Source organism: Lissotriton helveticus, chromosome 8, assembly GCF_964261635.1.
Source record: "Lissotriton helveticus chromosome 8, aLisHel1.1, whole genome shotgun sequence".
Lineage (NCBI taxonomy): Eukaryota > Metazoa > Chordata > Amphibia > Caudata > Salamandridae > Lissotriton > Lissotriton helveticus.
Genome location: NC_136069.1, coordinates 1,219,592,261 through 1,219,610,216, shown reverse-complemented (window position 1 = coordinate 1,219,610,216; position 17,956 = coordinate 1,219,592,261). Strand labels below are relative to the sequence as shown.

At 42.4% G+C, this 17,956-nt stretch overlaps 1 protein-coding gene and 1 pseudogene across 14 annotated transcripts in view; one reads left to right on the top strand and one right to left on the bottom strand.

Annotated features, from left to right (window-relative positions):
• The window catches only part of LOC144773261 (uncharacterized), a 7,170,044-nt gene that overhangs the window by 5,903,619 nt on the left and 1,248,469 nt on the right, over window positions 1–17,956 (bottom strand). The gene's annotated exons all lie outside the window — the stretch shown is intronic.
• LOC144771934 (large ribosomal subunit protein P2 pseudogene) lies at window positions 3,229–3,661 on the top strand (annotated as a pseudogene).

Genomic DNA, 17,956 nt, shown 5'->3' with positions numbered 1-17,956 from the left:
ATGCCCAGACATAGGTCCATTGCTCAATTTGCCACTGGATTAAAGCTAGCCTGGCTGATGATGGGTGTCACCCGAAACCAGTCCCAGTATGCTTGTTTCTGGTTTAGGGAACACCTGGCTTGGCAGTTCGGGCTGGACTGTTCCCATGATGAACAGGGTCGAGACTGATTTGCATATGGCGGGTTTGAACTGGGGTGGCGAAGTGAGCTAAAGAACGATGATGGATTCAATCCAGATCTGTGACTGTGTGAAAAGTTTCAGGGCTCCATCCATCTTCTCCTTGTGTTTGCTTTGTTCGCCCTAGGTTGGCAGGGTATGCCCAGACGTGGGCCCCTTGCTCACTTTGCCACTGGATACAAGCTAGCCTGGCTGATATGGGGTGTTACCCCGAAACTGGTCCCAGGATGCTTGTTTCTGGTCCAGGGAAGACCTGGCTTGGCAGTTCGGGCTGGACTTTTCCCACGAGGAACAGGATCAAGACTGATTTGCATGTGGATGGGTCTGAACTGCGGTGGTGAAGTGAGCTAAAGAACGATGATAGATCCAACCCAGATCTGTGACTCTGATGAATGTCTGAAAAGTTCCAGTGCTCTATCCATCTACTCCTTGTGGATGTATGATGTTACCACGCAATCAAAATGATCGCGGTACATCACAACGCAGCTTTTACAACGCAAGTCGTTACCACGACTTGCGCTGTAGGGTGCTGGACTTAGGAAAAGTATGATTTACTATACCAACTACAGCCTACGTACAGTAGGGAAGGTGTTGGAATAGTAAATCTACTATTCCTTAGTTTAGAGCGCCCTCCAGTGCAAGTCGTGGTAACGACTTGCGTTGTAAAATCTGCATTGTGATGGCACTGCGGTGTTTTGACCTCGTTGTAAAGGTTGTTTACGACTCCTTGTGTTTACTTTGTTCGGCCTAAGTTAGCAAGGTATACTCAAACAGGGGTCCCTTACTCACTTTGCCACTGGATTTAAGTTAGCCTGGCTGATGAGGTGTGTTAACCTCAAATCGGACCCAGGATGCGTGTTTCCAGTCCATGGAAGACCTGGCTTGGCAGTTTGGGCTGGACTGTTCCCTTGAGGAACAGCATCAAGATTGGTTTGCACTTGGCTGGGTCTGAATAGGGGTGGCAAGGTGAGCTAAAGAACGAAAATGGATTTAACCCTGATCTGTGACTGGGGGTGTGTGTCTGAAAAGTTTTAGCACTCCGTCCATCATGTCCTTGTGTTTGCTAGTTGTCACAAAGACATTTGCAGGGAGGCGCAGCATGGCTGCATGGGCTTGTAACTCCACTTCATTTGAGGCTGAAGTCTCCAAATCATTGCCCATAAGACACTCTACAGGAATAGATGAGGATAACACAACTCTTTTAGGGCCAGTAACTCCCCCTAGTTGAAAATATTCACTGCCATGGAGTGGTACTTGGTGATGTTATCTGCATGGGTAACCTGGTAAGTGTGCCCAAGTAAAATCTGCTCAAGTGACCCCAGTTTCTCAGCCACCATAGTGACACCTGCACCTGTGTCCCTGTAAGCTTCTGCCTCAGTACCATTATTGAGGCGGATGCTGCCTGTATTCTCTCATATTAGGAGGCCAGGCAGCTGAAGTGTCAAGGTAAATGCCACCCTCTGATACCAGGACAGCCTCAGTGGTATCTCTGACTAGGCTAGAGTCCACTGCAGTACTCAAAGTGTACCCAGCTACACCCTTGGAGGTAGTACTGCTACTAGTACTCCTACTAGGGACACTAGGGGAAGTAGTAGCAATGTTGGTGTTTTTTCGTAGGAGAATGGGATCAGATGTATCGTAAAAGGGAGTGTTTGTAAAGTGTAGAGCAGGCAAGTCAGACTTTTTTATTTTAAGGCTATGTAGCCTGCCCATCTATGAGATCTCAAGCTTGCCCCACATGTAAAGGAGAATAAAGAGTGCAATGAGGAAGGGTGGGATATTGCTGTCGTAGAGTGACTCTGTGCAGGTCGGTAGTGTGATTCCCAAATACTTGATGGCTGTCAGGGTCCACGTGAAACTGCTTTGTTGAAGCTGAGCACTCAGGGTTTCGGTGGGTTTGCCTACCCCATGCTGTGCGACTTAAAATCGTTAATTTTAAAGCCAGAGTCCTGCAGGAAGCAATCCACCTCTTCATAAAAGCCAGGATTGTTTGGTCAGGATCAGTCACAAAGCAGAGGATGTTGCGGCAAATAAAGCTTATGCTCTCTGTAACCCACCCCCAGGCCGTGGATGTTGGGATTGTTGTCTATGTTAGCTTCTCCACTATTAGGGCAAATATCAGTGTGTAGAGAGGGCATTGCTGACTCATTCCTCCGGTTAGGAAGTCCGGCGTTGTATAGTCCACACTTTTCTTGAGTTTGGTGGATGGAAGTTATATGGCTTATGTAGTAAGGTTAGATACTTCTAGCATTGTTAACACCACTTTTTGCTTGGTGCCAGGGTGTTTTTGACCTAGTCTGCTGGGATTCTGCAAATCAGGACACCAGCAACTGTGATTCCTCCCATAAATTGACATGGTAAGTAATTTGGTACCTCCACGGTTGGCTACTGGTGTACCCTTGTAAGTCCCTAGTATATGGTACTAAGGTACCCCGTGCATAGGTACACCAGGGGTCTCCAATGGGCAGCAGCATGTATTATGCCACCAATGGGAGACCACTTAAACTGTGGCTACGGGCCTGCCATTGCAGCCTGTGTGAGTTGGAGCTTGCACTTCTCACGACAGATAAAAGCTTCCCTATCACTCATTACAAGATGTCTAATTATATAGTGGATGCACCAAACCTGGTATCAAAAATGTTGAAATCATGCCCCAACACCGATCCCAGTGTTGGAAGTATGATCCCATGTACTGGGGGGAGCCCTTAGGGGGACCCTCCGTACTCCTAGTAACAGCCTTTCTGGATCTGCAATCAAGCTAGTGCTGCTGCCGACTACAGACACGGTTCTGCCCTCCTGCTGCTGAGCCAGGCTCGAGCAGGGGAAGGTAGGACAATTGGTTTCCTGTCACTTTGTGTATTGGGCTGGGGTGGGGTGCTCGCCAGTGCTACCAGATTGCTTTGAAGGCCACATTTGGTGCCTTCCTTGCATGCTCCAGTTGAACTAGTTCAGGGAGCCCTTGGCTCTCGCTCTGGTGCGAAACTGGACAAAGGACATGGGAGTATATTGGCGCGCTCCGCCTCTTCCGTCTTTCTTGTCTGTCCCGCTAAGCGCGTCATCTTCCTCTTTCCCAGCAGCCCGCTGTAGTGGACGCACGCTCCGCTCGTTAGCTCCTCTTTAGGAACCGGTCAAAAATGCGTTACGCTGCTGCCTACCTTTTGGCTGCCCTTCGGGGCAATGAAAATCCCAACTCAAAAGACATCTCAAAAATCCTTGAAAACGTTGGAATCGAAGTAGACAAGGAGCGCGCCAACAAGGTTATCACAGAACTGAACTGCAAACATCTTGAGGAAGTCATTGCTCAGGGCTATGGTAACCTTGCAAGCATGCCCGTTGGCGGAGCTGTAGAGGTGTCGGCAGCTGTTGGTTCTGCTGCCCCAGCTGGAGGTGCTGCTGCTCCCATGGAGGAGAACAAGAAAGAAGAAAAGGAGGAAGAGTCCGAAGGATCAGATGATGACATGGGATTTGGTATTTTTGACTAAAATATTGGCTATTATGCAAAAAACAATAAAAACTTTGTAAAAAAAATATTTTAAAAAAAGGACATGGGAGTACCCTCCCCTCTGTCCAGCCCCTCCTCTGGGAGGGACCCCCGAGTCATCCTAACCCTTTCCTAAGGGTATTTAATGGCTGCCCTGAGGGTGGAACCTCAGATTTGTCGTGGGACAAGACTCAACTCTGAAACTATGTCGCTATTGAATCGTCTGCACACTTGGACTTCGTTGGACTTTGGCTGGAACCAAGACTGCACCAAAAGTAAGACTCCTGCTGGTCCTGGTCTTGCTGTTCTTTCTTTTATTAAATCTTTTTATTGAAATATAAACATATAAACAAGCAAGGCAAAGAGATATGTTACACGAAGTACCAATTCAAGTGGGGAAGGAAAGACAATAAAAGAAATTGCAATCAGTGTATGAAAGGGGAGGGAGGGAAAGACAGGACCAAATCAATATACATACAAGAGATAATAAGAATGCAGGGTCAGGGGGAAGGCGGAAAATCAGTGTTTTCTATTACGGGTGGTGCGCCGATCTCACCGCGATAACTATTCCAAGGTCCCCACACTCTGCACCACTTTCTGGGACGACCCCGGGCCAAGTATACTGTTTTTTCCCTAAACATGCACCAATCCATGTTCTCCTTCCACGTTTCAACCGAAGGTGGTCTATAGGAACCCCACAATTGAGCAACATCTCGTTTGGCAATCATGGCTCCCAGGGTCGCCCATTGTGTCTGAGCTACATTATAATCCGTGGGTTCCCAAACATTTAATAAACACCGTCTGGCTTCCGGTAAGAGGGCATTCCCCGTTACTGTGCTCATTACCTCATATACTCCTCTCCAAAGGGCCGTAACCTCCCGGCACTCCCAAATAATATGGAGAAACGTACCTATCTGCCCACATCCTCTCTTACACAACCCCTCCTCAGAGAAGCCCATGTGAACCAAACGGGGGCCTGTGACGTACACTCTATGAAGAATCTTAAGCTGAACCAGTCGGAGTCGAGCTGGAATCGCAACCTCCTTTGGAGAGGAGATCGCCGACTGCCAGTCCTCGTCGTCCAATTCAAGGCCGTCACGGGTCCAGAAGTCTCGAAGACGCGAGAGGAGGTCACACCTATCATTAATCAATTTTTTATAGACTAAGGAGATAGTGCTGTCGGGCACATATCCATCAAATAGTCTATCCTCAAGCGGAGATGACTCCGGAATGACCTCCCCCATCGGGAAAACCGATCTCATAGCGTGGCGCACTTGAACGTAGCGGAAGTACTCTGTATCGCTTAAAGCAAACTCATCCTTCAGTACCTCAAACGATTTCACCTGGCCCTTGCCCCAGAGGTCTCCCACCTCACTAATACCAATGAGATCCCATTTGTCAAACCCCTTGGTGTTCCACAATTTACCAAGTCTATCGGAGGCAAAAAGAGGGGTCGCTAGAGTCAGGCGATCTTTCCATCCCATGGAAAAAGTTGCATCCCGCCACAAACGCACCGCAATCTTGGTGGGTCCCGACAATACCTGAAGTACAGATTTTGAGTACAGCGCCCTATAGTAGTTGCCCCCAGGTAATAGCCATTTATCCATGGCAAGGTCTCGCTGTTCTTAATGTCTTCTTCATCGTTTCTGTCTGTGCTTCTTCCAGGTACTTCAACAGAGCTGTGAGCATCAAGAACACCGGAAGAAATCCTTTGGAGTGCAGAAGTCACTCCCTTGCATATGCAAAGCTGTCCTCACTGCATCCACTGCACTGTCAGCCTCCATCTTTGGTGAGCTTCTTACTCCTGTGCCTCCGACCTGTGTGGCCTCCTGAGGGTCCTTTCTTGCTTCAGTGGACTGCCCTGCTTGCTCGCGGGCCTGCTCTGACTCTCCTGCTATTGGTGATTCCCTTGGACTTTGTTGGTCCCAATGTTGCTCTTTTTTTTGTCTTCCACGCCAGTTGCGGCTACCAAGGCCTGTTGGTGCTCCTTCCAACACCGACCACCTAGTCACCGACATCCCACATGAGACAGCTCGTGCACAGCTCCTGGTCTTCCTCAGCGTAGTCGAGTCCTCCCAGCTGCAGCAACAAGGTCACCTTTGACATTTCAGAAGCTCCCGACATTGGTGAGCATTGTGTCTCCGTGCCTCCTGGTCACCTCCGAGGTGCACAGACTCTGTCACCTCTGCTTGTAGGTTCTTCACTTCCAGAATGCACTCTTGGATTCCACCAGACTCATTCACAGTCTTCTCCAGAGGCATCTTCTTCTAAACCGTCTATTATTGTTTACTGCAGGTTCCAACGTCACTTCACCTCTATGCATGCGTCTTCCTGGTGGAGGTAACCTGATTCCTGGGGCATTCATGGATTGGGTGGCTCTCCAACCTTCTGTCTACCAAAGGGTTTCTTGGAGGTCCTCTGGGAAGGGTCCTTCTTCTTTAAAACTGCAGCTGCGACTTCTCCATAGACTTCCATTGGGCACGCAGCTCTGTTCCACTCTGCACACAGCCTCCACAGATACTGCTTTGAGTGCTTTCTATAGTTATCAAAGACCATTAAAATAACCATAAGGAATGCCTGGACTAGTGCAAGGTGCATCACTTGAATACGTGTGCACCATATACTGAGCCAGCCTCCTACAGCTTCTGTGAATTAACTTGGAGAGGTATGACTCTGTTGAAAGTTTTCTCTGCATCCTGGGAGAGGAGAGCCATTGGCTGATTTTGCTTCACTGTCACCTCCATTAGGGTAACTGCAAGTTCGGTATTATCATTGGTCTGTCGATTTTTAATCAAACCTGATTGATAAGGGGAAATGAGCAGGGCATAAATGATGAAGTCACTGAGCCAATATAGATGTAAAGATGTTTGTGTAGCAATTGAGGAGGGCTTTTGTCTTATAGGATGTGCATCTGAATGGGTCTTAGTCCTAGTTCTCATCCAGGGGTATACTCATCAAAGTCATAATCTATGAATAATCCCAGCCCATGTGCGGGATTCCGGTGCATAGATTTGAACATTTGGCAACAATCCCCGGGTTTGGACCCCGGATTGGTGGCCGGAAGGGCTGCCAGTCTGTCCTACAACCTCTCGGAAAGCCAAAAATCTGGGAGTCATGGTTGACAATAAACTTACCATGGGGGACCAAGTGAAGCAGGTAACCTCTGCCTGTTTTATGGTTCTCAGGATAATTTAAAAAATCAAGCTCTTCCTCTCAGACAGCAACCTCAGGACGTTTGTCACGGCTCTAGTTCTGCCAAGCTTGGATTATTGCAACAGCCTTTATCCTAATCCACAGAAACAACATGTGTACAAGCTGCAATTGGTGCAAAACACAGCAGTCAGACTACTCAGATCACGATTTAAGGTGCTCGTCGTGGTCTTTAAGGCAGTGAATGGAATTGGGCCGGAGTTTCTAAGACAGAGGCTCAGCTGGTATGTCTCTGGCAGACCTTTGCGCTCCTCCGGGTCCAAGCTAGTACGGACTCCTAGGTTTAAGAAAACCAACCGGGGAGGCAATTTTTTCCTTCACTGTGCCTCCAAAGCCTGGAATGAGCTCCCGTTCCACCTCAGAGATGCCTCAGACCTCATTGCCTTTCGGAAGGGGTTGAAAACCTGGCTCTTCTCCAAATAACCAGTTCATGGTCCTCCCCAGGTAACTAGGACTCAGCGCCAGGACACCCCAGGGTAGCAGTGCGCTTTATAAGTTTTAATAACATAACATAACATAACATACATATATATGTACATATATATGTATGTTATATATGCACCGGGATCCCGCACATGGGCTGGGATTATATATATATATATATATATATATATTACCTACTGGCAGTCGCCAGTAAGTATATATAGTTAGGATTTTTTCTCTATGGGATTTTTGAAAATTCTATGTCTAATAACTTTGGCGTTTGTGGACGGAATTGGCTGAAATTTTCAGGAAAATGGAACATTTTGTTTCTGAGCAGCCCCTGAAAATTTGGGGGGGGGGGGGTTCGTCAAGAAGGGGCCGAGAAAAAAGGGGGGTCCCAAAACGTGTTTTTCCAATGTTAATTTCCATAGGGCGGTTGGCCTCACTTTTAGCCCGAACGGCTGAATGGATTTGCACGAAACTTGGCAAAATTGTAGGGACTTTTAGTCCGATGTGCCTTTGCTAGGTCTCAATATATGTGCTCCAGTGGATTTTGAGAAATTAACGTTCAAAAAAAGATATATATCTGTAAGCGCGCTCTGGGCAGCGCTCCGGTTCGCGTACTTGACGCGTAACGGAACTTCGCGAAGCGAAGCTGATTGGCTCTCCGGTGTCTGTCAACATTCTAAACAGTCCGGAGCGGCCGCCATCTTGTCTCTCGGTAGGATCGAGAGACAAGAGGAGGCCAAAACAAAGGGGGAAATGACCATAAGGGGGCATAGTAGATCCTCCCTGACCCCCTAGGTTTGATGTGGAGGCCTTAAAAGGGCCCCGCAGGGCAAAAAAAAAAAAAAAATTTTTTTTTTTTGCGCGGGGAGCGCCCGGTTCGCGAACCGGGAAGCGTTCTGGGGAGCGTACTATAAGGAAAAAAGAATGATAGACTTTTCAAATACTGTATGTTAATTGATTGTTGGTTTTGTTGATTATTTTTTAATGTCTTTTTTTTTTAAGCAATTATTTATTATTGTGATTGTGTTTCAAAATTTAATAAACGTTCTAACATTTCACTGTCTGAAATGTCATTATTTTCATTGAACATAGTTTGTAATCTCTGAGGGTGTAAAATGTCCTCATTTTGAAGGAGGTCATCTACTGCTTGCACACATTGCAGTAGTTCTTGGTCCCAAGTTTCATCCATAAATTCTATATAATTTGGATCAATTATTTCTTGGCTGCTCTCTTGCAGGACAATTTGAAATGAAACTTTGTGTTCGCCTTCCATTTTGCCTGAAATTTGGATAAAAAAAATATATATTAGTAGAGATAGGGCACTGTTGGGATTAATTTTAGATAGGCAGTTTTTATCAGTGAATTTATCTTTGGGCAGTGTATAGTATCAGAGTGGAAGTAGGAATATAAAAAAGTGTATGTGATTTAACGTAAGTAATTTCATAATTATACAAGAGAAACCTAACTCCATCCATAACTATAACAGAGAAGTCTATCTAAATCTATAACTACTACAGAGGGATAGTATATAACTATCAGAAAAAGTTTACCATATTAACTTATAGTGCACAATATACTTCAGTTTTTAAAATAACAACTTACCTTTACAAAGAAGTTGAAGTGATTAGTGAAAATCCAATTGAAATGTACACCAGGAAGTAGTAGTCAAAATGGCTGTGTTTCCTTCTCTTCCTTTATATATATTCAGGTACATAACCAATCAAATGTCAGGTAAAAAAAAAATAGAAAATGAAAGTAACATTTTAATTGGTTGTCAATTCCAACACTTCAGATGTGTTTTGTGAATTAATTTACCTCAGGGTATTTAGAGAGGTCTACAGGCTAAATGGCTAAATGGAATTTCAACCAAATTTGTGAAAATGGTAAGGATTGGTATGTAGTATGAGGAAATCTATATTTGGTGAAAGTGTCTCAAGGGTTTCTTCTGTAAATTACTTCCCACCTTTTTTAATGGAGCACTTCCCGGGGAGCGCCCCGGTACGCGAACTGGCGAGCGCCCCGGTACGCGAACCTTAAGCGTTACGGGAGTCCACCATTTTGTGTTTCGGTCGAATTAAGATACAAGATGGAGGGCACATAATGTTCAGAATGGGTAGAAGGGGACACGGTAGAGGTATTTTGACCCCCTAGGTTTTCTGAGGATGGCTGAGGAGGCTTATATGTGCGAAAAAAAACATTTTTTTTAAAAATTTCGCGAGGTTAGCTTCCGGTTCACGTACCGGGAGGCGCCCCGGGGAGCGTACTTTGTTGAAAATTAGTGAAAAAAGTTAGAGAAAAATAATAATTGTGAGTGATCAGATGTAGGGTAGCTCTGAGAAGAGCTTTTGGGTTTATGGTACATTTAGGTACTTATAAGTAGGTACCAATGCACAGTCTTAAATTCAGAATGAAAATTCTGTTGCCCTCATCTGAGAAGTGAACTCCATCTCCTCTGTAGATATCTTGCATGTAGTAACGCAAGTTATTGTTGTACATGGAGCCCATTCCATGGTCTCTCATGTAAGCTGAAACAGATTTGTTTACATGCTTCCTCGACTTCTCAATTTGTGGACAAAATTGGTTTGACCACCTCCATTTCTGTCTTTGGCATATATTTGAATATACCAAGGCAGTTTGAGGAAAAAGTGCCATCAATTGCTCAAAGGTGTCCTTTAAAAGCATTTCCAGACCTACCCCAGTCAAAGTGCCCAAATCATTACCTCCACAGTGCACAATTAACAGGTCAGGTTTTGGCAAATGCATAAAGGTTTTCACCAATGGTATCAATTGGTGACATTTTAATCCTCTGTGGCCAAACCACTTAATTTCCACATCTTGTAAATTGAGGTTAGGTAAATTTCTGTTCTCAGCATACCTCTGAGCCCAATAGATGTAACTATGTCCAACAATCCAGACAGAAAACATGGTGAGAGAAGGTTCTGCTGCAGTCAGATGAAGTGTGGCAATGAAATGGCAGTTGAAAAAATAAGAGTTTACAATGAAAAAAACTGTGGAGTTTCTGTGTTAAAATAAGCAGTAACAGTGATTGGTGGATTTTGATTGCTGAAAACAGAAAGTTAGGGTGCATGGATGAGTTCTTTGAAAGATGTATTTTGAGTGGTCAAGAAAAAATCATTAAATGAAAGATTGCACTGGATATGCAGGTGCACTGAGAGTTCAGAGTTCAATTGAAACATTGTTGTGTGAACTTGCAAACACCAGAGGTCTTCCAAGAGGTGGTTGCTATGCAAAAAAGGCAGAGAGGGCAGAGGGGGGAAGGGTTTTGATTTGAAAAAAGTGAGGGAAGAGTTTTGATTGGGTGACATGAGAGATATGTGTGAAGAATTACAGCATTTCTGTGCTTTTGATAGCTGCAGACTCTGGAGTGCATACCTTTTGCTCTGCTGAAGACAAATTGGTGTGTTTCTGAGACTGTTTTGAAACTCATAAAGTATTTGCTAAGGTGAGAAAAGATTTATTTAATTTAGATAGAGAATAGTGTGCTTTAAGGAGAAAATTATGAAGAAAGTTGTGTTTTTCAAATGTTGCTTTGTCTCAAGTGTTTTACAAATAGATTTTGTTTCTTTGAGAAATTGTAATTGGAGAAAATGTGAAGTATTAGTACTGACAGGGTGTTTTTTTGCATAGGAGCTGTGGAGTGTTTTCAAATTATGACTTGAAAATCGTTTTTGAGGAAAAGGAATGGTTTTAAAATTTATGACAAGGACATAATGGTGTATGCTTCTTTATAAGGCATTTGAGTGTCGCTGATGTTATTTTTCCCATTTTAATGTAAGACCTTTCCCTGTGGAGCAAATTGCTTGTAAATATGCTCCCACCTGTGCATGGCAAATTTAGATTTTGAATGTTTGCGTTACATAGCCATGTTAAAAGTGACCCAAACATGCTGCAAAGGCAATCAAAAAACGCTTTCATGTGTCTTAAGGACATTTTAAGTCATTTCCCCATGTGCAGTGTTTTCAAATTATGACTTGAAAATCGTTTTTGGGGAAAAGGAATAGTTTTAAAATTTATGACAAGGACATAATGGTGTATGCTTCTTTATAAGGCATTTCAGTGTCACTGATGTTATTTTTCCCATATTAAATTAAAAGACATTTCCCCGTGGAGCAAATTCCTTGTAAATATGCTCCCACCTGTGCATGGTAAATTTAGATTTTGATTGTTTGAGTTACATAGCCATGTTAAAAGTGACCCAAACATGCTGCAAAGGCAATCAAAAAACGCTTTCATGTGTCTTAAGGACATTTTAAGTCATTTCCCCATGTGCAGTGTTTTCAAATTATGACTTGAAAATCGTTTTTGGGGAAAAGGAATGGTTTTAAAATTTATGACAAGGACATAATGGTGTATGCTTCTTTATAAGGCATTTCAGTGTCTCTGATGTTATTTTTCCCATATTAAATTAAAAGACCTTTCCCCGTGGAGCAAATTCCTTGTAAATATGCTCCCACCTGTGCATGGTAAATTTAGATTTTGATTGTTTGAGTTACATAGCCATGTTAAAAGTGACCCAAAAAAGTTGCAAAGGCTTTAAAAAAACACTTTCATGTGTCTTAAGGACATTTTAAGTCATTTCCCCGTGGGCAGTGTTTTCAAATTATGACTTGAAAATCGTTTTTGAGGTAAAGGAATGTTTTTAAAATGTATGTGCGCCATATGCCCCCAAATTTCTTTTTCAGGGGTGCAGCAGGGTGTTCTTGAGACACCCCTGCACCCTTGGAAAAATTCCTAATTTGCGATGAGCTAATTGCTAATCGCAAATTGCACCTTCATTCCTATGGGCCTCCTGGCCCATAGGAAATGAATGGGTAATTTGCAATTAGCAATTTGCTCATCGCAAATTAGGAATGGTAAAGAATCGCTATTTATTCCTTAAAATTTGCTATTTAGGAAATGCAAAATAGTTTGATGATACATATGGCGGTTCATCTCTAACAAGATAAGAAGCTTAGGGATAGATTTATGATGACTGGCGCAATGAGGTGGACATCACTTACTTCATTGGTAGGCCTTTACATGTATTATCTCCTCTGTATTCTTCAACAAGCGTAACTTTGATCTGCAACCCTGAGTAGGCCTCACCTTAAACAAACCTCTGGATAGGCCACACCTTATCGTCATCCTGAATTAATCATTTAAAATGCTAGGGACAGATTTATGATAGGTGTATGCCTCTTTTGCGCCACTGTGCGTCACTTTTGTGATGCAGCGGCGGTGCAAAAGATTTGCTATGAGGCGACAAAATTACAAATTGATGCATTTAGGCAGATGTGTCATGCTGTAAATAAACCGTGCCACATGAAACCGATGCAGCAGTGATGCAAAAGATGCACCATGTTGCAAGACAGGCCTCACTTGGGGCCATATGTATCAAGCTAATTAGCATTCGCAAAGGAGAAGAAATTCTGCGAATTTCGGCCTTTGCGAATGCTAATTAGACAAATGGTATGTATCAAACAAGTTTGATGCAAAATAAGGAATAGCAAAATTTGCTATTCCTTATTTTGCGATTGCACTTAAGGATTTGCAAATTTTGCGATTCCTTAAATGCAATGTATCAAACAAAAAATATGCAAAAAATGCCATTAAGGATTTGCAAATTACCACCAACTTCTAGTTGGTGGTAATTTGCAAATTCTTTTCAAAAAGCTTTTTTTCCAAAAAACAAAAGGTGCCATATGACGCCCATACATGCCCTTAGGGCATGTATGTGCGCCATATGCCCCCAAATTTCTTTTTCAGGGGTGCAGCAGGGTGTTCTTGAGACACCCCTGCACCCTTGGAAAAATTCCTAATTTGCGATGAGCTAATTGCTAATCGCAAATTGCACCTTCATTCCTATGGGCCTCCTGGCCCATGGAAATGAATGGGTAATTTGCAATTAGCAATTTGCTCATCGCAAATTAGGAATGGTAAAGAATCGCTATTTATTCCTTAAAATTCGCTATTTAGGAAATGCAAAATAGTTTGATGATACATATGGCGGTTCATCTCTAACAAGATAAGAAGCTTAGGGATAGATTTATGATGACTGGCGCATCACCAGGGATGTGCCAGTCATCCTGCGCCGCTGTTCCGCCACCCATGGTGTGCTGCATTTACAATGCGGCGCACCATGGGGCAAAAACGGCACAGATGCGTGTCGCATCTGTGCCGTAAAGGTGGCGCATTGCTGGAGTTGTATCGCAAGTGCGATGCAGCTCCAGCAAGGCTCAGGGGTGCCTCATCTCCACAATGCTGCGTCAAGAACTATGCCTGCTTCAAGCAGGCGCAGGGTTTTGACGCAGCTTTGTCCTATCTGATTGTAAATGCGGCACACCATGGGTGGCAGAGCAGCGGTGCACGTTAACTGGTGCATCCCTGGGGATGTGCCAGTTAACATAAATCTGCCCCTTTACATTTAAGTATGTGCAGGGGACACAGAGTCGGTGAGGCTTATCCAAGGTTAAGAAGAGATGAGTCCTGTTCACTGAAAAATTGGACATAGGCTTCACCTCCTCAGCATCGCTGGACATGGCTAAATAATAGCTGCAAAATGTTACTCTTGTTAAACAATTTTACTATTATAATCTCTGAGATTTGTCTCTTACTCTGCAACATCTCATTGTTGTTGTCTTTCTTTAAAGATAAAGATAACATCAACATGAGCGACAATCAGCAATCAGTTGATTTCGACCTCATCATTGAACTCGTAATTGAAACATCAGTGGATGTTGATCCCTTGGATGATTTAAATCCTGAGGATGAAGAAGAACGTGATGAGGATGCAGATTTGTCAGAATTGTATGACATAGGATGGGAAGCTGACGTGCTTGAGCCTATGGAACTATAAACATTTATTTTAAAAATTTATAATAAATGAAAAGTAAAAATGTAAACCGTTCCATTTAAAAATAAAGACACCTTCAAAAACAGGTTATGTGTAGTGTCTTCAATAAAATATTAAAATATGCTCATAAAATTAGATCAGATTCACATATAAAACAGCACAGGTAAAATGAATATAAATTCCATTTCTTTTCTGCTATTTCTGTATTCTAAATTTGCCAAGCACTAAAAAATCTTCTATGTAAAAATGTCAAGTAGTGTGTTAAGTTTTTGATGACTGTTATTGATTTACTGTTGGGTAATAGTGGTTAATAAAAATTTTTATTATATTTTACCACAGATTCAACTGCAGATCATTTCAAGATTTCAGCATGCCAACCAAAGAAAGACTGAGAAAGGCTGCAAAACGTCAAAGACAGCAGGTCAATGAAAAAAAGGAGCAGTCCTCTAACAAAAAGATTTGTCAAGTCACCAAGAAAGCACCGGGTAAGAGTACAAAAACATTCATAAGAAATATCTGTAGTAAAAAAAATATTACTACAGAAAATGTTTCAGTCCAGAAAAAGAGAAGCAATTCAAACGGAAAGGAAAGGCCAATGAAAAATGTTACTGCTAGAGCAAGAGATAACTATGTGCATGATAGTAGAAGGAAACAACAGTTTAGGGACATTCGTAAACGAATGTTCCGCAACAGGATAATTGGCAATTTGTTAAAAAATATTAAGAAAGGTCAACAGAAAGTGGTTTTTTATAAGAGAAAAAAAATAGTTGAGAAAGTTATTGATCAGGCATTTGAAATTAAACGTAAGTTATTTATTTTGATAATCAATAGAATTAGGAAGCTAAACAAGGCAATTTATGATTTCAAAAGAAATAGTAGATGGAAGAGAATAGTTAATCGTAGTAATTTTTGTGAAGTTTTTTCTGGAGAATGGATGCATAGTTCAAGCTGTGAGGCATTTTTTAATGAGGAGAGTTATTTCCAGGATAATGATTTGGTGCATGCAGTTGACACCAGTGGTCGAGCTTATGAAGTGAAAGATGGTTGTCCAGTTGAAAAAGAAAAACTTGTGAAAACAGAGATAGAAGAGGTGTTAGGTAATGAGGTTTTAGGAAGACGTCCTAAGGGTCCTGTGTACACCTGGAAGTGTAGTAGTATTTGCAGTGTGCGACAGGATTCCATCAATTTGCTTTGTGATTTTGTACGGTCATTTAATAAGAAAAGTTTGAAGCAGAAAATGAAGTTGTTGCAAGAATTAGATCCTTGCAGAGTGAGAGAAGTGACAGGTTTGCATGGTCATTCACTGGCTTGTCTTTCCAGGAGAGTATGCCAGAGTGTTTTTCATCATTTCAGGATGCTAGCAGTGCATCATAATAAAGTGAGGAAATTAGTTAGAATGTTGTATTATGCTAAGAGTCCAGCAATTATGCTTAAACAATTATGCGCTGCTCTTTTGCATGGTTCTGAAATAGATGTGAAGAATATATGTTAAGAAATTGAGTTTTGTTACTTTGGAAGTAAAGAGGAGAATGTTGAAATTGACCAAGAAGAAGAGGGTAATGTGGAAGATAGTGTACAGGTTTCCAGTACAGATAATTTCCAGAGGGAAATTGCGACGTTTGAGGTGAAATCAAGTGAGAGGCCAAATTTCACTTGTGTGTGTTGTCGACGCACTTATTATAAGAATCAGACTAAGTTAGTGGATTTATATGCAAAAAGTGAAAGGGAAAATAATAGTGAATGGAAGGATTTCACAACATACTTGATGGTAGAAAATTGTTTTGATTTGGGATCGGATCAACGTGTGTGTACTTATTGTTGTAGCAAATTAAATCAAAACCAGATGCCTGCTAGAGCAGTTTATAATAATCTGGAATTGGTTGAGATTCCTTCTGAATTGAAGGATTTAAATACTTATGAATCTATTTTGATTCAAAGTATCCATCCCTTTCAGGCTATTGTAAGAATGGAGCCAAAGACAGGGAAATTGCCTCCATCAGATTTACAGAGAGGATTAAAGGGAAGAGTTGTTTATTTGCCTCTAGATTTGAAGAAAAACATTAACACAATTGGAGTAGAAAAAGTGGAAGAGGAACCTCTGGTTATCTTAGTTAATGGGGTTCCGACAAAGAATAAGAAAATATGGCAAGATTTAGTGGATGTTAGGAAAGTTAAAAAGGCAACATTGTATTTGAAAAAAAATAATAAATACTATAAGAATGTATATGTTGCAGAAGAGGAAGTAAGTGAGGAAGAGGATAGCGATTTGTGTGCTGGTCAAATTGAGAAAGTAGAACCCTGTACTAGTGAAGAAATATATGAACATTATAGTGTTCATCCTTTGCATTCCAAGGAAGTCATGGGGAATGCTATTGAGTTGTTTCAAATGAAACAAGCCAAAGGGAGTCCCATTAGTGTTTGGGAGGAAAGTTTGGAAGCTCGGTGTTTCCCACAGCTTTTTCCAACAGGTCAGGGAGGAAGATATGATGAGCGACCTCATCAAATTCCTGCTTCTGAATACCGGACTTTGCGATTGTATGCAGGAGATGCTAGGTTTCGACAATGCATTCCCTATTTGTTTCATCTCCTGTTTGAAAGCGATCTGTCTGGACTGTCATATGCAGTGAACCACATCTTGAAAAGTGGTATACACATGCAAAACATCTCGGCAAGTGACTTTATGGATAAAGTCAATGTCCAAGACAGTATTTTGGATTCTCACCTGATTAATCTCATGGCGTGTCAGTGTGGTACTAATGAGTACTGGTACCGTCGTCATGGTGATTTAAAATGTATGCTGAGGAACTTAGGAACTCCCATATGGTTCCTCACTCTGAGCTGTGCCGAGTATGGCTGGGAAGACTTACTTGAATTTCTACGAGAGGCAAATGGAAACATCGAAAACATCGAATTCAAGACACCCGGAGAACTGTGCTCTTTGGATCCAGTCAATGTATGCAGGTACTTCAATCATAGATTTGAAGCTATGATGTCTTTCATCATGAATAAGAAGAATCCACCTCTTGGAGAGGTGTTGGATTTCTTCTGGAGAAAGGAGTACCAAGCAAGAGGTGCTCCTCATATACATATGCTGCTGTGGATCAAGGATGCACCTAAATTTGGAACGGATCCAGAAGACTCAGTGATGAGTTTCATACAACAGTATTCTACGTGTGCTGTTCCAAACGCAAAGGAGAAGAAAAGCCTAAGAGAAAAAGTTCTACGTTTCCAAAGCCATCGATGTGGAAAGTACTGTCGTCGTAAATTCCGAAACAAGGACAAGTTCTACACCAAATGTCGTTTCGGCTTTCCACGACCGGTGATTTCTAAAGGAAGAGTAAACAGTTTGATGTCTTCGCTGCGACATAATGTGATGAAGAAATCACCTAAAAACACATACAATTTGAAGAGGAACGAAGAGTCCAAGTACATCAACGACTACAACCCGGTGATTTTGTCCATGTGGAATGCTAACATGGATATACAGTTTGTGGCTGATAACTGTATGGCTGTGGCTCGGTATGTGACATCTTACATCACCAAAAAAGAGAAGACAGAATTGAAGGATATGTGGGAGGACATTTCCCATGAAAAGAGCCTCAGTAAGAAGTTGTACAGTTTCAGTCTGAAGATGTTGTCGCATCGAGAAATCGGAGCTTACGAATGTTCTGACCGGTTGTCTTCAGCAAGTCTCTATGCCAAGTCCAGGAGTATCGTTTGGGCGAGTCTTGGTCTTGCTGACACGCGTAATCGAGTTCTGAAACCTGTGCGGGAAATTGAGTATTTGGCGGAAAAGGAGCCAA